The following is a 10,789-nucleotide window of genomic DNA, read 5'->3' on the forward strand; positions in this document are numbered from 1 at the left end:
CAGTGGCTGCTCTACCCTGGACTACAGGTAATAACATGGTTATAACACCCTCTCTACCTCTACTGGACTACAGGTAATAACATGGTTATAACACCCTCTACCCTGGACTACAGGTAATAACATGGTTATAACACCCTCTACTCAGTGGTCTGCTCTACTCCTGGACTACAGGTAATAACATGGTTATAACACCCTCTACTCAGTGGTCTGCTCTACCCTGGACTACAGGTAATAACATGGTTATAACACCTCTACCCTGGACTACAGGTAATAACATGGTTATAACACCCTCTACCCTGGACTACAGGTAATAACATGGTTATAACACCCTCTACTCTGTGGTCTGCTCTACCCTGGACTACAGGTAATAACATGGTTATAACACCCTCTACTCAGTGGTCTGCTCTACCCTGGACTACAGGTAATAACATGGTTATAACACCCTCTACTCAGTGGTCTGCTCTACCCTGGACTACAGGTAATAACATGGTTATAACACCCTCTACCCTGGACTACAGGTAATAACATGGTTATAACACCCTCTACCCTGGACTACAGGTAATAACATGGTTATAACACCCTCTACCCTGGACTACAGGTAATAACATGGTTATAACACCCTCTACCCTGGACTACAGGTAATAACATGGTTATAACACCCTCTACTCAGTGGTCTGCTCTACCCTGGACTACAGGTAATAACATGGTTATAACACCCTCTACTCAGTGGTCTGCTCTACCCTGGACTACAGGTAATAACATGGTTATAACACCCTCTACTCAGTGGTCTGCTCTACCCTGGACTACAGGTAATAACATGGTTATAACACCCTCTACCCTGGACTACAGGTAATAACATGGTTATAACACCCTCTACCCTGGACTACAGGTAATAACATGGTTATAACACCCTCTACTCAGTGGTCTGCTCTACCCTGGACTACAGGTAATAACATGGTTATAACACCCTCTACTCAGTGGTCTGCTCTACCCTGGACTACAGGTAATAACATGGTTATAACACCCTCTACTCAGTGGTCTGCTCTACCCTGGACTACAGGTAATAACATGGTTATAACACCCTCTACCCTGGACTACAGGTAATAACATGGTTATAACACCCTCTACCCTGGACTACAGGTAATAACATGGTTATAACACCCTCTACTCAGTGGTCTGCTCTACCCTGGACTACAGGTAATAACATGGTTATAACACCCTCTACTCAGTGGTCTGCTCTACCCTGGACTACAGGTAATAACATGGTTATAACACCCTCTACCCTGGACTACAGGTAATAACATGGTTATAACACCCTCTACCCTGGACTACAGGTAATAACATGGTTATAATACCCTCTACTCAGTGGTCTGCTCTACCCTGGACTACAGGTAATAACATGGTTATAACACCCTCTACTCAGTGGTCTGCTCTACCCTGGACTACAGGTAATAACATGGTTATAACACCCTCTACCCTGGACTACAGGTAATAACATGGTTATAACACCCTCTACCCTGGACTACAGGTAATAACATGGTTATAACACCCTCTACTCTGTGGTCTGCTCTACCCTGGACTACAGGTAATAACATGGTTATAACACCCTCTACTCAGTGGTCTGCTCTACCCTGGACTACAGGTAATAACATGGTTATAACACCCTCTACTCAGTGGTCTGCTCTACCCTGGATTACAGGTAATAACATGGTTATAACACCCTCTACCCTGGACTACAGGTAATAACATGGTTATAACACCCTCTACCCTGGACTACAGGTAATAACATGGTTATAACACCCTCTACCCTGGACTACAGGTAATAACATGGTTATAACACCCTCTACCCTGGACTACAGGTAATAACATGGTTATAACACCCTCTACCCTGGACTACAGGTAATAACATGGTTATAACACCCTCTACTCAGTGGTCTGCTCTACCCTGGACTACAGGTAATAACATGGTTATAACACCCTCTACCCTGGACTACAGGTAATAACATGGTTATAACACCCTCTACCCTGGACTACAGGTAACATGGTTATATTACCACTCTACTCAAGTGGTCTGCTCTACCCTGGACTACAGGTAATAACATGGTTATAACACCCTCTACTCAGTGGTCTGCTCTACCCTGGACTACAGGTAATAACATGGTTATAACACCCTCTACCCTGGACTACAGGTAATAACATGGTTATAACACCCTCTACCCTGGACTACAGGTAATAACATGGTTATAACACCCTCTACTCTGTGGTCTGCTCTACCCTGGACTACAGGTAATAACATGGTTATAACACCCTCTACTCAGTGGTCTGCTCTACCCTGGACTACAGGTAATAACATGGTTATAACACCCTCTACTCTGTGGTCTGCTCTACCCTGGACTACAGGTAATAACATGGTTATAACACCCTCTACTCAGTGGTCTGCTCTACCCTGGACTACAGGTAATAACATGGTTATAACACCCTCTACTCAGTGGTCTGCTCTACCCTGGACTACAGGTAATAACATGGGTTATACACTCCTCTACCCTGACTACAGGTAATAACATGGTTATAACACCCTCTACTCAGTGGTCTGCTCACTTCTGACTACAGGTAATAACATGGTTATAACACCCTTACTCAGTGGTCTGCTCTACCTGACTCACACAGGTAATAACATGGTTATAACACTCTACCCTGACTACAGGTAATAACATGGTTATAACACCCTCTACCCTGGACAGTGTAATAACATGGTTATAACACCCTAGCCCTGGACTACAGGTGGCAACATGGTTATAACACCCTCTTACCCTGGACTACAGGTAATAACATGGCTATAAACACCTCTTACCCTGACTACAGGTAATAACATGGTTATAACACCCTCTACTCAGTGGTCTGCTCTACCCTGGACTACAGGTAATAACATGGTTATAACACCCTCTACTCAGTGGTCTGCTCACCTGGACTACAGGTAATAACATGGTTATAACACCCTCTACCCTGGACTACAGGTATGGTTATAAACATGGTACAGGTATATGGCACCAGTGGTCTGCTCTACCTGGACTACAGGTAATAACATGGTTATAACACCTCTACTCAGTGGTCTGCTCACCTGGACTACAGGTAATAACATGATTTATAACACCTCTACCCTGGACTACAGGTAATAACATGGTTATAACACCCTCTACCCTGGACTACAGGTAATAACATGGTTATAACACTACTGTGGTCTGCTCTACCCTGGACTACAGGTAATAACATGGTTATAACACCTCTACTCAGTGGTCTGCTCTACCCTGGACTACAGGTAATAACATGGTTATAACACCCTCTACCCTGGACTAAAGGTAATAACATGGTTATAACACCCTCTACCCTGGACTACAGGTAATAACATGGTTATAACACCCTCTACCCTGGACTACAGGTAATAACATGGTTATAACACCCTCTACCCTGGACTACAGGTAATAACATGGTTATAACACCCTGTCTCTTAGGCTCTGGATGAGGAGTATCTGAAAGTTGATGCCCAGTTTGGAGGAGTCGACCAGAGGAAGATCTTCACCTTGGCTGAGAAGGTACCCTGAACCTTCTGACCTGTTCATCAACAAGCACTGTCCTCTTGTAGAGAGAGATGTTTTTTACCTTCACTTAATTCATTGGTCAACTGGGAAATAAGTTTTGCATAATGTATGAATTCTGAAAATATACCTCCCTCCTTCCCTCGATCTCTTTCTCTCTCCATCTCTTCCTTCCCTCGATCTCTTTCTCTCTCCATCTCTTCCTTCCCTCGATCTCTCTCCATCTCTTCCTTCCCTCGATCTCTCTCTCTCTCCATCTCTTCCTTCCTCGATCTCTCTCCATCTCTTCCTTCCCTCGATCTCTCTCTCTCTCCATCTCTTCCTTCCCTCGATCTCTCTCTCTCATCTCTCTTCCTTCCCTCGATCTCTTTCTCTCTCCATCTCTTCCTTCCCTCGATCTCTTTCTCTCTCCATCTCTTCCTTCCCTCGATCTCTCTCTCCATCTCTTCCATCGATCTCCTCTCTCTCCATCTCTTCCTTCCCTCGATCTTTCTCCCTCCATCCCTTCCTTCCCTCGATCTCTCTCTCTTTCTCTCCCCCCTCCCTCCAGTACCTGCCCTCTCTGGGCTATGCTAAGCGGTCCCATCTGATGAACCCCATGGTACCAGGACTGACTGGAGCTAAGATGAGTTCTTCAGAGGAGGTGAGTAATCACAATCCTTTAATGTTTATAATTCATCCATCCCTTCCTCTTCTTTTGGAGGTAATATATTGTTTTAACCGATCCAAAACTAACACAGCCTGTGGGTTGTATTTATTACCACAAACAGTAGCAAAGTATTTTGCAACAGAAAATGAACATTTCTTATTGGACAAGTTCAGGTGGGGCTTTCTCCCTTTTGTTCGTTTTCTTTCCGGTTGGCTCATAATGAACATGGCCCTGTGTGTTTCCTGTTGACCTTTGTAGGAGTCTAGATTGACCTCCCTGGACAGGAAGGAAGATGTGAAGAAGAAGCTGAAGAAGGCTTTCTGTGAGCGCGGGCAACATTGAGAACAACGGAGTCCTGTCATTTGTTAAACATGTCCTCTTCCCACTCGTAGGAGGTGAGTAATCCCCCTGCTTCCTCCTCTCTCCTGTTCTGTCCTCTTCTCCTCTCTCCTGTTCTGTCCTCCTCCTCCTCTCTCCTGTTCTGTCCTCTCCTCCTCTCTCTGTTCTGTCCTCTTCCTCCTCTCTCCTGTTCTGTCCTCCTCCTCCTCTCTCCTGTTCTGTCCTCTTCCTCCTCTCTCCTGTTCTGTCCCTGTTCTCCTCCTCCTCCTCTCTCCTGTTCTGTCCTCTTCCTCCTCTCTCCTGTTCTGTCATCCTCCTCCTCTCTCCTGTTCTGTCCTCCTCCTCCTCTCTCCTGTTCTGTCCTCTTCCTCCTCTATCCTGTTCTGTCCTCTTCCTCCTCTATCCTGTTCTGTCCTCTTCCTCCTCTATCCTGTTCTGTCCTCTTCCTCCTCTCTCCTGTTCTGTTTCCCTTCCTCCTCCTCCCCCTGTCGTCCTTCCTGTTCCAGGCACCACTAGAGTCAGCATGTCTGTGTTGCGTCTCTTTCAGAGTTCTCCATCAAAAGAGACCCCAAGTTCGGAGGAGACAAAACCTACACAGACTTTGAGGAAGTGGAGAAAGAATTTGGCGAAGAGGTACGTACGTATATGTTGTACGGACCACTGTTGTTGGCCCATCATGCTGGTTTGACCTCTGGCACCTCTGCCCGTCCTAGCTGATCCATCCTGGTGACCTGAAGGCGGGCGTGGGAGGTGGCCTTAACAAGCTGCTCGGCCCAATCAGGAAGAAGTTTGAGTCTCCAGAGCTCCGTAAACTCTCCAACACGGCCTATCCAGAGCCATCAAAGAACAGTTAGTAGAACCTCCTCCTGACCCTTGACCCTGTGTGTCTCTGTCCCCCTGTCAGAGGGAGCAGGGAAGGGGAACCCTAAAGTAGACCTATAGGAGACTGTTCCTCCTGACCCTTGACCCTGTGTGTCTCTGTGTCCCCCTGTCAGAGGGAGCAGGGAAGGGGAACCCTAAAGTAGACCTATAGGAGACTGTTCCTCCTGACCCTTGACCCTGTGTGTCTCTGTCCCCCTGTCAGAGGGAGCAGGGAAGGGGAACCCTAAAGTAGACCTATAGGAGACTGTTCCTCCTGACCCTTGACCCTGTGTCTCTGTGTCCCCCTGTCAGAGGGAGCAGGGAAGGGGAACCCTAAAGTAGACCTATAGGAGACTGTTCCTCCTGACCCTTGACCCTGTGTGTCTCTGTGTCCCCCTGTCAGAGGGAGCAGGGAAGGGGAACCCTAAAGTAGACCTATAGGAGACTGTTCCTCCTGACCCTTGACCCTGTGTCTCTGTGTCCCCCTGTCAGAGGGAGCAGGGAAGGGGAACCCTAAAGTAGACCTATAGGAGACTGTTCCTCCTGACCCTTGACCCTGTGTCTCTGTGTCCCCCTGTCAGAGGGAGCAGGGAAGGGGAACCCTAAAGTAGACCTATAGGAGACTGTTCCTCCTGACCCTTGACCCTGTGTGTCTCTGTGTCCCCCTGTCAGAGGGAGCAGGGAAGGGGAACCCTAAAGTAGACCTATAGGAGACTGTTCCTCCTGACCCTTGACCCTGTGTCTCTGTGTCCCCCTGTCAGAGGGAGCAGGGAAGGGGAACCCTAAAGTAGACCTATAGGAGACTGTTCCTCCTGACCCTTGACCCTGTGTGTCTCTGTGTCCCCCTGTCAGAGGGAGCAGGGAAGGGGAACCCTAAAGTAGACCTATAGGAGACTGTTCCTCCTGACCCTTGACCCTGTGTCTCTGTGTCCCCCTGTCAGAGGGAGCAGGGAAGGGGAACCCTAAAGTAGACCTATAGGAGACTGTTCCTCCTGACCCTTGACCCTGTGTCTCTGTGTCCCCCTGTCAGAGGGAGCAGGGAAGGGGAACCCTAAAGTAGACCTATAGGAGACTGTTCCTCCTGACCCTTGACCCTGTGTCTCTGTGTCCCCCTGTCAGAGGGAGCAGGGAAGGGGAACCCTAAAGTAGCAGATGAGGATGAGCTGGTTCCCTCCAGACTGGACATCAGGGTGGGCAAGGTCATCAGTGTGGAGAAGGTATTTATTCATTCATTCATTAGTTTATTCATTTATTCATTAGTTTATTCATTCATTAGTTTATTCATTAGTTTATTCATTCATTAGTTTATTCATTCATTAGTTTATTCATTCATTAGTTTATTCATTCATTAGTTTATTCATTCATTCATTAGTTTATTCATTAGTTTATTCATTCATTAGTTTATTCATTAGTTTATTCATTCATTAGTTTATTCATTAGTTTATTCATTCATTAGTTTATTCATTCATTAGTTTATTCATTTATTCATTAGTTTATTCATTTATTCATTAGTTTATTCATTTATTCATTAGTTTATTCATTCATTAGTTTATTCATTTATTCATTAGTTTATTCATTTATTCATTAGTTTATTCATTTATTCATTAGTTTATTCATTCATTCATTAGTTTATTCATTCATTCATTAGTTTATTCATTCATTCATTAGTTTATTCATTCATTCATTAGTTTATTCATTTATTCATTAGTTTATTCATTCATTAGTTTATTCATTAGTTTATTCATTCATTAGTTTATTCATTAGTTTATTCATTAGTTTATTCATTCATTAGTTTATTCATTCATTAGTTTATTCATTCATTAGTTTATTCATTTATTCATTCATTAGTTTATTCATTTATTCATTCATTAGTTTATTCATTCATTCATTAGTTTATTCATTAGTTTATTCATTAGTTTATTCATTCATTCATTAGTTTATTCATTTATTCATTAGTTTATTCATTCATTCATTAGTTTATTCATTAGTTTATTCATTAGTTTATTCATTCATTAGTTTATTCATTCATTCATTCATTCACTCATTTATCCTTATTTAAACTTGGAAGACTCTGTTTTCCCCCATCAGAGAGCAAGACGAGGAGAAATTACTGATTTTAGATCCCATCTTTGATCAGAATAGGCACGGGGGATTTGGGATTCAGCAAATCATCTCTAATTTCCTTTCCTTCTTTCTCTTCACTGATTGGTCTTTCTCTCTGCCTGTCCTCGCCTCCCTCAGCATCCGGATGCTGATTCGCTGTACCTGGAGAAGATAGACGTCGGAGAGGCGGAGCCAAGGACGGTGGTGAGCGGCCTGGTGGCCTACGTTTCCCAGGAGGACTTGCAGGACAGGCTGGTGGTGTTGCTATGCAACCTGAAGCCCCAGAAGATGAGGGGGGTGGAGTCCCAAGCCATGCTGCTCTGTGCCTCCATGTGAGTCTTTCCCTCCTTTTCTCCTCCTCTCTTCCTGCCTTCCTATGTACCGGTACTCCTTCCTTTGTCTTTTCTCCTGTCCCCCTGCTTCTTTCTCTCTCTCTCTCTCTTCTCTGTTCCTCTCTCTCTCTGTTCCTCTCTCTTCTCTGTTCCTCTCTCTCTCTGTTCCTCTCTTCTCCTCTCTCTCTCTCTGTTCCTCTCTCTTCTCTGTTCCTCTCTCTTCTCTGTTCCTCTCTCTTCTCTGTTCCTCTCTCTCTCTTCTCTGTTCCTCTCTCCTCTCTGTTCCTCTCTCTTCTCTGTTCCTCTCTCTCTCTGTTCCTCTCTTCTCTGTTCCTCTCTCTCTCTGTTCCTCTCTCTCTCTGTTCCTCTCTCTCTCTGTTCCTCTCTTCTCCTCTCTCTCTCTGTTCCTCTCTTCTTCTCTCTCTCTCTCTGTTCCTCTCTTCTTCTCTCTCTCTCTGTTCCTCTCTTCTCCTCTCTCTCTCTCTGTTCCTCTCTTCTCTCCTCTCTCTCTCTGTTCCTCTCTTCTCCTCTCTCTCTCTCTGTTCCTCTCTTCTCCTCTCTCTCTCTCTGTTCCTCTCTTCTCCTCTTTCTCTCTTCTCTCTCTCTTCTCTCTCTCTCCTCTCTCTCTGTTTCTCTCTTCTCCTCTCTCTCTCTCTGTTCCTCTCTTCTTCTCTCTCTCTCTGTTCCTCTCTTCTCCTCTCTCTCTCTCTGTTCCTCTCTTCTCCTCCTCTCTCTCTCTCTGTTCCTCTCTTTCTCCTCTCTCTCTTCTTCTCTCTTCTCTCTCTCTCTCTCTCTCTCTGTTCTCTCTTCTCTCTTCTCTGTCTCTCTGTCTCTCTTCTCTCTCTCTCTCTCTCTGTTTCTCTCTCTCTCTCTCTCCTCTCTCTCTCTCCTCTCTCTCTGTTTCTCTCTCTCTCCTCTCTCTTCTCTCTCTCTCTCTCTTCTCTCTCTCCTCTCTCTGTCTCTCTCTCTCTCTCTCTCTCCTCTCTCTCTCTCTCTCCTCTCTCTCCTCTCTCTCTCTCTCTCCTCTCTCTCTCTCTCTCCTCTCTCTCTCTCTCTCTCTCTCTCTCTCTCTCTCTCTCTCTCTCTCTCCTCTCTCTCTCTCCTCTCTCTCTCTCTCTCTCCTCTCTCTCTCTCTCTCTCTCTCTCCTCTCTCTCCTCTCTCTCTCTCCTCTCTCTCTCTCTCTCTCTCTCTCTCTTCTCTCTTCTCTCTCTCTCTCTCTGTCTCTCTCTCTCTCTCTCTCTCTCTCTCTTCTCTCTCTGTCTCTCTCTTCTCTCTCTCTCTCTCTCTCTCTCTCTCTCTCTCTCTCTCTCTCTCCTCCCTCTCTCTCTCTCTTCTCTCTCTCTCTCTCTCTCTCTCTCTCTCTGTCTCTCTCTCCTCTCTCTTCTCTCTCTTTGTTTCTCTCTCTCTCTCTCTCCTCTCTCTCTCTCTGTTTCTCTCTTCTCCTCTCTCTCTGTGTGTGTGTATCACCGGACACAGCCCACCCATTTCCTCATCCATCACTTCCTGACTTCTGACTCTCTTATCTCTGATTGGCTGTTAACCCAGTGAGGGGATCCCAGAAGAGTGGGCCTCTTGACCCCCTGAGGGGTCGTCACGAGGAACGGGTGTTCGTTGAGGGGTACGAGGACGGGCAAGCCAGACGACAAACTAAACCCAAAGGAAAAGCTGTGGGAGAAACTACAGGTATGTCTGAATGACCCCTAGCCTGTTTTCTCTTAAAATGTACCAATAAATGACTGAATGTTATTTCAGCTAGTTGGATTGCAGTTCATTTAGCTGATCTGTTCCACTTGTTTCAACGCCTAACGCTGCTATGTTTTGCTACTTGCTAGTGAACGTCCATTTCAGAGTATATTAGATGTCTCTCTCTCTCAGGTGGACCTGAAGGTGTCAGGACAGTGTGTAGCCCAGTGGCAGGACAAACACCTGATGACCAAACTGGGACACATCACCTGTAAAACACTGGAAAGGAGGCAACATCAGCTAAGAGACACACTGTCAATCAACACACGTCACCACGGCAACACTCACACTGTCAATCAACACACGTCACCACGGCAACGTCACTCACCCTGTCAATCCCTTGATGAAACCCTCTACTTGCCCAGCTTACCCTTCCCCAGAGAACCTCAACACACGTCACCACGGCAGCGTCACTCACACTGTCAATCAACACAGACGTCACCACGGCAGCGGCACACTGCCCCGGCCGGAGAACTGATCATTCAGTAATAATAATACCTTGATCTGGGTTTAAATAAAACGGTCTTATTTACTATCGATATCTCTGTTGCGTTTTCCCCTCCTGATGGTTAAGTAATCGTATGGCTCTGTAATCCTTGAGAAGTTAATGTCCATATCTCCGTCTGGTGCCCTCTGGTTTAAAAAACATTGTTTCATGTGGTCTGGAAATTATTTGAGTAAATATGGAACGACGTTGGTCGTGACCTATTAACCTAGAGAGAGACACGTCAGCAAGCCATCAACAGTCTCTACTGTCCACAACCATGTCTTCGATCATCCACCTCGGACCTTATCCTTTAGTGCAGAGATCCATTGCGTTGGTATGAGAATGCTAGTGATGTGATAACGGTTGAATTGGGCAGGTTATACCGTCCTTTCCTGTGGAAACGCTGCCACATTTTGCGTCATCATCCATCATCATCATCATCTGGAAAATGAAATAAACCTGTTGAATTCAGCGGCTGTCTTCCTTCGCAGTGTCCTCTGACTGAGACGTCACTTCCAGTCATGGCCAGACTGCACAAAGAGCTGCCTGGCCAACCATGCATGTAGATGTGAATTGATGCTGTGAACACATTTTTTGTGTTGACAGTGAAAGCTCAAACCAAGTGTATAAGGAGGGTTGCTTAGTATGAATTTACATCCTGCCTGAATGATGATAGGTTAA

General features: G+C 45.6%; 1 pseudogene; it reads left to right on the forward strand.

Annotated features, from left to right (window-relative positions):
- The first annotated feature begins 421 nt into the window (after positions 1–421).
- Positions 422–9,865, forward strand: LOC124030333 (annotated as a pseudogene).
- Positions 9,866–10,789: the final 924 nt, after the last annotated feature.

This window comes from Oncorhynchus gorbuscha, unplaced genomic scaffold, assembly GCF_021184085.1.
Source record: "Oncorhynchus gorbuscha isolate QuinsamMale2020 ecotype Even-year unplaced genomic scaffold, OgorEven_v1.0 Un_scaffold_10666, whole genome shotgun sequence".
Lineage (NCBI taxonomy): Eukaryota > Metazoa > Chordata > Actinopteri > Salmoniformes > Salmonidae > Oncorhynchus > Oncorhynchus gorbuscha.